The following is an 11,917-nucleotide window of genomic DNA, read 5'->3' as shown; positions in this document are numbered from 1 at the left end:
GTTTAGTCTGCAACCAGTGTGGGTTTTCAGACTTGTTTTACAGCCAGAAGCCTCTTGTTGCTTCTACTGCCTACAGTATAAATGTTTTTATAATTCTGAAGGTCTTTAAAGTAGGATGGGATACGTACCATTTGGCGTCATCCGATTTTTCTATGTATACAAATGCATGCCTGGCCAGATTTCAAGCATCGTGTTCTACTGATTAAAGAATGGATTCCCTGTATTTCACAATTCTCCAACGTCTTGTTCATTAAATATCTCTCCCGGGATGCGTGCAAAAATCAGGTTTTGTGGTATATCAATTCTCTCCGAATGACCAATTGTACACTTGGGGATTTTGTAGCCTATTTACAGTGCAGTTATGACGGTGAGGTAATTCCATAATAGGTGGAAGACAACAGTGCAGTCAGATGCAGTTAACTTGACTTTATCTATTTGTTTTTATTTTGCTCCCTCTGAGTGCTGTTTCAGCTCTCATTACCATACAGTACATGTAACATACATGTATGGTAATATACCATATGTCAGGGGTGATGTATCATAGCAAGATTAACGCAAATTGAGTCATTGCCATCTTGCGTCTCTTTGCCTCAATGGACACATCTCTGCTCCACGTTTTGCACAATTTGCTTCCCGTTGCGTTTTGGGGAGGGATAATGGGAGCAGTCAGGGCAGAGTTACATAACGCATGGATGAGATGTACAGTAGCAAGCTCTGTGTCTCTCCGCGTCACTTTTGTAACTTGTATTTGCATCAGAAACGTCCGCCAGGTCTGAGGAGGCGTAAATGTTTTTGGGCTAACAATTTGCGTCATAGTGGAGCAATGCGTCAAAACAAACTTCTATTTGCACGTTCTTTACGTCGATACATATCCCCCAGAGTGTTGTACTCTATTACCGGGTGCTTTCAATAGCAAAATCTTAGTAAAAGAGAAGTTTAAAAAAAATGTATTTCTTGAGATTAATTTATCAAGAAGCTTTGCTTGTCTTCTGCTTCACATGCAGCGTCAGCAGTGCTATTTACATGGGACTGCAACCCGAGCAGTAAGGGAGGAGTTACTTGATGGGAATATGATGTTTTCTATCAATCGTTCCATCATCTTCTCTATATCAACTAAACCACCGCCTCTGAGCTGACGTGATCCTATTTGCCAAAGAGATATTCAGTAATGATAAAGAAGATTCTTGCTGAAGATGCTAAACAGAGAAATTGCCATATCACTGACATGCAGCATGGAGTTAATATAGTCAGAGCATTGCATACTGTACGCCACGGTATTGGCACACCGACATCTGCAACATCTGGATGACACATGCAATTAGGGAGGGATGGGCTTGCAGAGGGAAGTATCTGATTAACTAGGCGGCTACAGTCTTATTAAGGTGTCACCGCTGTGGCTAATTATTCTTCCACTCTTTAGCTCAAGGTTTTTTTTTTTTAAGTTAACATATAAAATGAATAAGTGTAGTTTATACAGAATGGAACTTTGCCCCTTACTCTGCATCTGTTCTGCTTTCTTAAACATGGGGTTATTTGCTAATGTCTCCTGGCTGTAAAACTAGGGCACATCTTGTGCAAACAACACCACCATACATGTATATTTATCAAAGAGAAGAGATTGGAATCAATTCCTTTGTACCCACTGTTTTTGGGAAAGGAGATCTGTGATTTATCTTTTGTACTAGAAGAATTACGCTGAAGATTTGCACACCAATATTTGCCAAAACATTTATGGAGCCAACAACAGGTTGGAAGTAAAGTGGAGTTTGAGTTCTTCAAGCTGTAATGCAGGAGATTTTGTGTGTTGTGCTGTAAACACTCCCAGTACCCTATAAAAGCTATGAGATGTGTTTGGCGGTGGGTTAGTGAGCTCATTATAGGGTAGCACGGTAACATGATGTTTAGATGAAATTTACCAACACCCAATCGGTAAAATTGTTTGGAGGTTTGTGACCCCTCCTCCCTGATTTTAAGTTGCTCAGCCCATTTTTTAAATGGCAGATCTTGTTATGTATCTGTGAATGACCAGTCTATTAAGACATCTCTCTCTCCATTAGAGCGGTTAGGAGAGCTTCTTGTGGGTGCAGCAGCATTAGGACTTGCAGAGGAGGGGATACATTGGCATGGTTTGTTAGATTAAAATACTTTGGACAAAGAATTTAACTAATTACCCTCACGATGCAGCACTATGGTCAGTCGGTCGCTTGCTGCGGGCATGGCTGTTCACCCATGTGCAATGACTTTACCGTCCGTGGCACGCCACCTAGCAGTTGGTAATTGTAGAGGGAGAAAGGGGGTGGCCCGGTATTAAAGGGGTTGCACCCCATATGGCCATCCCCTGACCTCACCAGAGAGACAAGGGGTTAACTGGACTGCGGTCCAGGGATGAGGTTTGCACCTTGTTATACCTTGAGAATGTATGTTCCCCTGTTCCCATGTTTCATTATAAGCATGTATTTTAATGTTTTAAAGTGCATTTCTGTATCTCCAGTTCTGGAGGTCGCAGAGAGTTCATATTTGGCCAATATGTGGAGTCACTGTAGGCATTAAAAACTGGCAAAGGTCGACCCACTGAGCCCACCAGAATTGAACTTATTAATATGTGTAGATATTAAAGTGTATATGTATTTTATTTTGGATCTGTTCTGAAAATGCAGACGCCATTTGCTAGGCTAATAGGTCATGAAGGGCAGACGGCTGAGTAGCCTAAGCACGGCAATCAAAAAGTAACTGCCTTGATTGTTACCCAATGTCTAGGGATTAAGTATTAGTCAATCAACAAACTCTGTCAGTCTAATTGTTACCTGAGGGCATGGGTTAGTCTGTTAGTCTGTGTCACCACATTAGAGAGTGGATACAGATAATTGTTCACCAATAGGCTGTGTTCAATGTTAAGCATAGGGTTGCACAGGTATATAAACTGTGTCAACCCTACAGTTTTTAGTTGTGCTGGAGTTGTGCTTCTGATACCATCTTGAATGTCACTGGACTGCTGGAGAATTGCTAGCGGATACTTCTCCATCCCCCAACCCTAAGTAAGTGTTACCTTCTTGTCTGTTAATTGTACTATATTGATGTGTTCACCTTATTTAAGGAATAAATAATATTTTATTATATCTAAGCCTCGTTCAGTTCAACCCAGATATTTGGTGTTCATTATATCTTGTCAAAAGCTACCGTGACAGTAATGGCCCATCGGATTAACACAGCAGGGGTCCCTGCTTCTGAATGGGACTCCCACTGTGTGAATCCTACCGGGCTGCACCAGTCTGTAAGAGACGCGCAGTAGGAGTGAGACTGTATCACTCACTCTCCCTGCGCGCCTCTAACAGGTGATCGTGTGGCTTTTATTTTATTTTAATAACACAGAAGTAGCAGCGGAGCGGAACCGCATTAATTTAAGGTCCAGGGACCCCCTGCTCCCTGAGTTACAGGCCCCGGTATGGGGAAAACAGAAGTATTTAACTATACAATTTGTCATATTGGATGTAGGACTGAGGCTTTTTGTCTTTTGCCATATTGATGATCATAGGACGACACTAAGAAAGTCGGAAGGTATCGATGAGGTGGGGCAATTGTTTTTATAACAGTAATGTATTTGTATGTTGTTCTTTTAGCCAGTGCATAATATTATGCATGTGCTGAATCCCTATTTGGAAGAGCTTAGAATAGAATTATTTATTAGCAAAGGCACACAGAGTTAAAGTAATTTTTCAGTGCAGTTGGTACAGGGGATCGGCTCTGGTAGAGATTCCCTGCTTCAGACTCTAGAGACGTCTTCTCCTCCTGTTTCAATAGCGTCTCTGCACCATTATGGTTAACATTATATATATATATATTTATATATATATATATATATATATATATAGAAGAAAAAAGCGCCCGATCTTCGTGTAATAACGCAAGTAAAATTTAATATAACATGGACATCACGATTGAAACCTCACAAGATTCCAAACAATTAAAGCATTGTATGAGTGATACTTATGCTCCGACCCGTCGTGTGTTGTTGCCGCGGCATCTCTGCTCCACTGGAGGCGCTCCGGACTGACGTCACGCCTCTGTGGGTGAAGTTACACCTTGTAGGTTCCTCTGTCAACTCCTGTCTCTTAGGTATAAGTTCCCTTCGTGATGAAGAGTCCAAATAGACCAGAACGGAGTCTGGCTTCACTCTCCCAACTGGCACTGATTGTGAGCACTAATAAAATAGCAGTAGTAGCATTGAGTGCGCTGCCTATAGTTAATTACTGTAGGGCTGGTCTTACCTATGGCGGGGCCCAAGGCGGCATAAAGGTAGCGGGGCCCATCCTCCTGCAATGTAAGGGTGTCAAAGCATACAGTAACGATGTTGCATAGTCATGGCAGCACAGCACATCGCCATGACAACAGATGCTTCAGAAAGCCGCTCTACTAGCTACACACATTTCCCCCTCCCCCATCTCCAGCTACACACTCCTCCCCCAAATACCCATGCCTCCCCACCCCCAGCGACACACATCTCCCCCTCCTCCAGCTACACACAACTCCCCTCTCCCCCATCTTCAACTACACACATCTCCCCCTCCCCCAACTACCCACGCCTCCCCGCCCCCAGCTACACACACCTGCCCCAACTACCCACGCCTCTCTGCGCCCAGCTACACACACCTCCCAACTCCCCCTCCCCACCTTGGCCTGTGCAGTGGTGCGGTCCTGTGCCAGTTCGGAGACTCCCCAGCTCTCCCCTTTCCTGTCGGGTGGAATTTGGATCCCGGCCCCAACAGGAGGAGGGAGAGGAGGCAGCGCGGGGCTCCCCGAAGGAGCGGAGCCCAAGGCAACCTCTTTGCTCACTTTGACCTAAGGCCAGCCCTGAATTATAAGCACTAATAGTTGTTTAATGTATATAGCACCACTCTATTATATTTCATTAAATAATGGGACATACTGTATGAGGTACAATTGATGTTCATGAGACAGCTTAGTGTTTCTGATGGAAGTTGAGTTAAGTCCATGACATTGTGTCAGTGTTATACAGAAGGAGGTAGGAGGATGAGTTTCTCGCCTCTGCATTTTGGAATACACTCCACCCCAGACAAATCTGGCGAATGTGAGTCGGGCAAATGTCCAATAATCTCACGTTTCGCAAACTTGTACAAAAGTGTCACACATCTCTACTTCTATGCTGTTTGAGATGTAATACGGATATTATGATCCAGAGTATATGGAAAGTGGGGCATATTCATCTCTACATAATTTGACCAACGAAAAAATAGAATGGAAAAAGATCATCCAGCAATAGTTTAAAGAATAATAATAACATTATGCTGGTCCACACCCTAAGGGTATGTTGTAACTCTGTCTATATCTATTATTGTTTTATTGTTTTGCCTTGTGGCCATATGTTCACATTTTGTACCATTTTTACTCTATTCTCATGTTTTTGTTTCCATTATATTATTGTGCTTTATATTAAATTGGTGGGCAGTGTCTCTACAAAATATATAACAAAAAGCAGACATTCACAAAGATCTTATTATTCCCCAATGCAAAAATATGTATTGACATACAGATACAACCTAATGCATTTCCTAAATGAAAACTATGTAAAAGTATGTAAGCCAGGCCTCTCAGGAAGGTGAATTCCAATATCGGGGAGCAACAAGCTGAAACACTTCCATCCTTCAATCTGCTATGTTGATTAAACAAGAGTGATACTCTTTAATACTAGTAGGAGCCGGGACATTGAACAAACTACCAGTAGCATTGGCAGGGGAAAATACAGTTCATGAATGCTTGGGATAAACACAGTTTAGATGGGAAAATAGCTTTTATCTGCCATTATTTCTCCAGGATGTATCTGTTTTTCAATTAATTAACTGATTGTTGTCTGTCATAATCCAACTATAACTTGTCAATACAGTGATGTATTTGATAGTCCTTGCCTGTTTATTATTAAGTTATTGTCTCAATTTCCCCATCATTTTCATGTCAATTATCAATAGCATAACAATCCCTAACTCGATCTACAAATATACAGTGCAGTATGCATGAAACATGATTTGCAGTTAAGGCCACATCTACTAAGCACGGTTAAGTCGTAAGGCACACAATAATGATGGAAACTAATCATACAATTACTTCGAGAACTGATTATGCAGATCTGGCTGTGCTTCGTGAATATTTTCACCCTTCACAAGTTAGATTAGAGGAAGCTTGTACTTTCTGTGGAGCGAGAACTGTTTGAGCAGGAGAAATAGCTGCCATGCTTACAATGTATTCATGCAAATGAAGGATGATGTATGAATTATTGACACCTGAAAAATCAAAGAATGTGAAATGTGGTTTAAAAGTGCTCTTTTCAGAACGTACTCTTCTCAGCATTTGCTGAAATGTGACAGTTATTATTTTTTTTAATAAGTATTAGCATTTCTTTTTTTTAAATTAAAAATAAGGTGAAAGGGTATGTTAAATTTTCAGTCACAATAATCCATAGTTTATCTATTAAAGGAGCAATCCAAGCACACACACACAGACATATATATATATATATACCACAAGAAATTCAGTCAGCACACTGTAGTTGAAAATATTGAAACAGCAGATGCTAGTCCCATAAAGAGCAAATATCATACGAACCAATCCAAAGACCAGTAAAGAGACAGACATATCTTTGGATTAACCCCGTGCAGTCTGCTGTCTCTTTACTGGTCTTTGGATTGGTTCGTATGATATATATATATATACAGCTCAGCCCCGTTATAGTGCGATCCACTTATAACGCGGTTTGAGCACACTGCAAAAGGTTTTTTTTGTACACTGCATACACTCACTGCACACTGCATACACTCACTGCACCAGCACACACTGCACACACTCACAGCACACTGCATACACTCATTGCACACTGCATACACTGCACACACTCACAGCACACTGCACACACTCACTGCACACACAGCACCAGCACACAATCACACTCAGAGCAAACTGCACACACACACACAGCACACACAGCACACACCACACACACAGCCCCCCCTACCTTTGGTGTCACAGCCCATCTTTGGTGGCACAGCCCACCTTTGGGGGAATCGTGGGGCTGCTGGGGGGGCTGCTGGGGGGGGAGGAACGGTGCAAGGCTTGGGGGATCAGCGCAAGGCTGGGTGGTCGGTGCGGGGATCGGCGCGAGGCTGGGGGGGACGTGCGGGGATCGGCACGAGGCTGGGGGGGGGAATAGGTGGGGGGGATCGGTGCGAGGCTGGAGGATGGTTGGCTGGTGCGGAGCTGCTGAGGGGAGTGCGGAGAATGCTGGGAGAACTACAGTGGCTGCTAGGGGCCATGTACGGCTGCCGGCGCCTCACTCCACCTCCCCCCTCCCCCTTCTCCCTCCTCCCGATTGGGCGTGCGGCAGCCATTTTTTTTTAATTAGCACAACTCCAGTTATAGCACGGTCGGATCGGGTGGCCCCCGAGGACCGCGCTATAACAGAGTTGAGCTGTTTCTTTTTTTAATTTATTTTTTAAAATATATTTATTTATTTTACACACGATTTGAAACGGGATCTCCGGAGCTCAACCCCATTAATTTTGCCCGGGGACCCCCTGCTTCCTGAGATACTTACCTCCAAAGGGTGTACAGTACAGTATATCTGCAAAGTTTAAAGCTCCCTCTTCACGTGGACCAATAGGAAGCAGAACATGCTGACATCATGGCTTCCCATTTGCCCGCCATTACGTCAACCCTGGTAGCCGAGCGGAATGGTTACTGGCATTCCCCTACAGAGGTAAGTATCTCCGGAAGAAGTGAGTCACCTGAGCTAAAATTAACGGGGTTTAGCTCCTGAGCCCCCCTGCGGCGATGCTGCGTTAAAATGTAAATAAAGCAGTCCTTAGATTGCCGCTTTAATGATTTAGAGGTCAGAGAATGTTAGGGTAGATGCAATGGATATCGACTATTTTACAGTAATTATTGTCTCTGGTAGCGATGGGCAAAAGTTTTGTACATGTCCCAACAATGCCAAAGTTCACCAATGGTTGTTAATATCTTACAGAAAAATTGCTCTCTAGTGTTGTAAATATTTTAGCTAATTTCGCAAAATGTTACCGTTTTCACAAGACGTTTGGGGATTTTCACCCAAACTGCAAATGTTTGAACAGGAAGTACAGTGAGATTTTAGAAAAACAATCAACATGCACAAACCAAACTGGGCCAACCTTACATCGCTAGTCCAGAGTCATTAGTTTTTATTTGGACTATAAAGAACCATTTCCAAGAATGAAAAACTTGAAGGTTTGAATTATGTATTAATTATTAGCTTTATCACATATAATTTATCTCTTGAATAGTTTTTCAAGTCGTTTCTTATGCTTGGGACCATTTATCTACAGTTCTTCTTCCCTCCCACCTAACAAAGCAATAATGTATGTTCAATGTCTACTTTTCTGTGCTTGCTAACCTACAATATTTGAAGCAGCAATCAGACTAACTAATCCCCCTTTTTATGGTAACTGGGGGTAGGGGGGGGGTGGTCCTCCAGGGCTCCCACGATTTCTTGGTTCCCAAGATATATACAGGTGAATTAACTGGTGTTACGTCCTGGTTTTTTAAATGTATTTATATGGCCAACCAATAGGAAGTCACAACCAATGGCGTGGCGGTTTGCTTTTGGCCTGCCATTTCCTTCCCTCTTGGAGGGAGATTTAAAAATGGCAACTTCACCATAGGTTTACTGGGAACCGGGGGATCATTGGAGCTGGATATAGCGAGGTTCATTTCCAAAGGACCATCAAGGTCCCATCCTCGCTCTCCAACTTTAAGCCCATCTTTAAGCACACCTCTTTAATGAATCATATGGGTAGCTCCTGGCTGGCTGATACTATACATCTCAGATGCACTGACCTTGACCCTTTTCAGAGCCTCCTCCTTCTGTCTCCGTAAGTTTTCCCTACTTACCACTTAGATTGTAAGCTCTTCGGGACAGGGACTCCTTTTCCTAATGCCTACGTTTATGTATGAAACGCTTATTCCTATTATGTCACGTGTATTATGCCGCCTCCATGCTGGTTTCCTGTATGCGGGGCATCCTCGTCACGTGACCGCTCCAGGAGTGATCACATGGCACGGGAGTGCCGGGCGACACCGGCACTGAAAAGGTTGATTGACTGAGAATGTTATCATGATGGTGAGAGACATTTGTACCACAAGTTAAAAGCGCTGGGTGTGCTGCTTCCGTTGGTAAAAATGAAACAAAGTTACTGTAAAGAAGCTCTTTTTTTCCCCAGATATCACACTCTACACATCTAAATAAAGAGAAGAAAGCAATTGTGATATTGTACAGTATATGAACCTTTAGAATATATGCGGATATAGTAGAACCAAGTGTAATTTTCCTAACTCTCTGAATGCCTGCAGGAAACATGACGTCTTATTAGGCTAAAATAACAATGCTTTGCTATTGACCTTCAATCAATTAGTGATTTGTTTGTTCCCTTGATATTGCTGCATCTTAATATTATTCAATGGCCTACATTTACTAAAAGTAGCATTACTGCGTTAAAAGTAGCATTCTAGAAAATTTCGATTTCCGCGATGTTTTGTTTGTAATTCCGCCGTATTTACTCAGAATTACGTGGGTTGCGATATTGAATCTCGCGCATGCACCAAAAAAGCGCCAGCTCCGTGTAAAATAATGCAATACAAATGAGCATTAAGTCATAGACATTTGCGTTAATCAGTGGTAGTGGTGCAATTGTGTGGGGTGGGGTGGGGTGAGGGGGTTGGGTTTGAGATATCACACTTTCCTACCATTGGGTCAATAATATGTAATAGGTCTTTTAGCAAAACATTATGACAGAAAATGATTTACCCCCTTTGATGTCTTGTAAAGGAATGTCTTCAGGCATCCAAATGGTTTATATGCAACATAAGCATCCTATAAATAGAATACAAAAAGCATAACATCTACAATATTTGTGCAGAGGTTAAGTATTCCAAGTGACCAACTATTTATGGGTTGACAAGGCCTAGCTGGCAGCATTGGTTTCTAAGGGGTTCATATATGAATACATTTAACATTCTTAATACAGTATGTCTTTTTATCATCCATTCTAGGTTGGCTAGTTTCATCTTACCTATGTCTATTGTGGCAATTATATACATAGTAAAGTTCGGCTTTAAGTCAGCCCGGCTTGGTGATAAAAGCTGGCGATATTTTGGGCAATAAATTGCCAGGTATCTGCGTCTAGTGAGTAGCATATGACTAGGTAATTACCCATTCATTTTTTACTTGACATGGACATTTGGGATACTGTCATTAAATGTAACACTCTTGCTTATGTAATTAGGTGATGTATGCTCATTTGCATACTAATTCTAAGCCAGGCTTTAAATTTAGCCCACTCTTATTGTGTGTTAAAATTAGCTTCCCCTGTCTTATTTAAGCTTTAAACCTTTGTAAATATAGTGATAAAAGAAGTATTTTATTTGACCATTAATGCACAGTGATATCTACTGTATATCATAGTTTAGTAAATCTAGGCCAAAGTTTCATATATTGTATCAGAGAAACAATGACATCTCAGCAAACCGTAAACACAAAAAGTAATACCTCTGTTGGTGCAAATATTGGATGTGAATACAGACAAATCACAGCAACCATTGCATATCACAACAATCATCAAGTAATGTTCAGAACAGCCCATTAGCCAAGAATAACTTAGATTTAGTATTAGTCAACTGAAGAGTGTCGTCAGTCAATGTATTTCGTTGACTCTTCTGTTGATTTTAACATTTCTTTCCTTGCTCATGATGTGCTTTGGACTTTAATTGTCAATGTATTGTATAAACCACTACACCAGGGGTGAGCCACCCCAGTCATCAAGGGCCACCAACAGGCCAGGTATTAGGGATATCCCTGCTTCAGCACAGGTGGTGCAATCTTTGACTGAACCACTGATTGAGCCACTGAAGCAGGGATAGCCTTAAAACCTGACCTGTTGGTGGCCCTTGAGGACTAGGGTTACCCACCCTTGCACTAGATACTATTTATATTCATATTCACAGTATTTAGTTGATACTGTGCACATGATGAAACCATCAGTTACATGCATTGTAAAAGATATATTAAAAAGTTGTGTATTTGCTAATTCAAGTCTTCAAGGAGAAAGCCACCCACTCCTCAGCAAAATTACATTGTGAACTGCGACTGGCAGAGCTATGTAAGAAAATGTCTTTATGATTACTGCAGATATGTACATTGCATCTGCTCTAGTTTGGGGTATCACCATGCCACACTGAGTTCACCAATGGTTTCATGCATTAGACATGACTGATGTTCCCTTTGCACGACAATCAGTATAATGGGATTATATCTTTATTCAGCCTGCAACATGATTGTGGACCCTTGTTTAAACCCTGTTCTGCCTGGGAGAATCTGCCGCCCATACTTCACATTACTTTTATGATGCTATATTTGTACAAACCAATGAGATCTCCCATGTGTCCTACTGTAGTACTCTAAAGAAAACTGTCTGAAATATAAGGAAAGCGCAGGTTTTAGTAAGATATTCATTGCATTCCAAAGGTATTGTTCAATGACACTTGTTTCCTTATGAACATATTTTTAGCAATGGCCTTACATCAAGGGTGGCCAACTCAGTTCTCAAGAGCCACCAATAGATCAAGTTTTCAGGATATCCCTGCTTCAGCACAGATGGCTCAATCAGTGGCTCAGTCAACTGAGCCACTGATTGAGCCAACTGTGCTGAAGCAGGGATATCCAGAACAACTGACCAATTGGGAGCTCCTGCGGACTGGAGTTGACTATCTGTGCCTTCCATTGTTTTTCTACTGACACTGGTAATGAGGACGTATTTCACAGTACAGTGGCAGGGAACATCATTTTGGTTAAACATTCAGACCCTGATTGTCATACTGCAGA

General features: G+C 42.0%; 1 protein-coding gene across 8 annotated transcripts in view; it reads left to right on the top strand.

The window, feature by feature from the left end:
* Nucleotides 1–11,917, top strand: part of DOCK10 (dedicator of cytokinesis 10) — a 238,988-nt gene that overhangs the window by 64,988 nt on the left and 162,083 nt on the right. The window lies entirely within an intron of this gene.

Source organism: Ascaphus truei, chromosome 14 (assembly GCF_040206685.1).
Source record: "Ascaphus truei isolate aAscTru1 chromosome 14, aAscTru1.hap1, whole genome shotgun sequence".
In the NCBI taxonomy this organism is placed as follows: domain Eukaryota; kingdom Metazoa; phylum Chordata; class Amphibia; order Anura; family Ascaphidae; genus Ascaphus; species Ascaphus truei.
The sequence above is the reverse complement of the archived record's forward strand: the minus strand, read 5'-3'. Positions and strand labels throughout refer to the sequence as shown.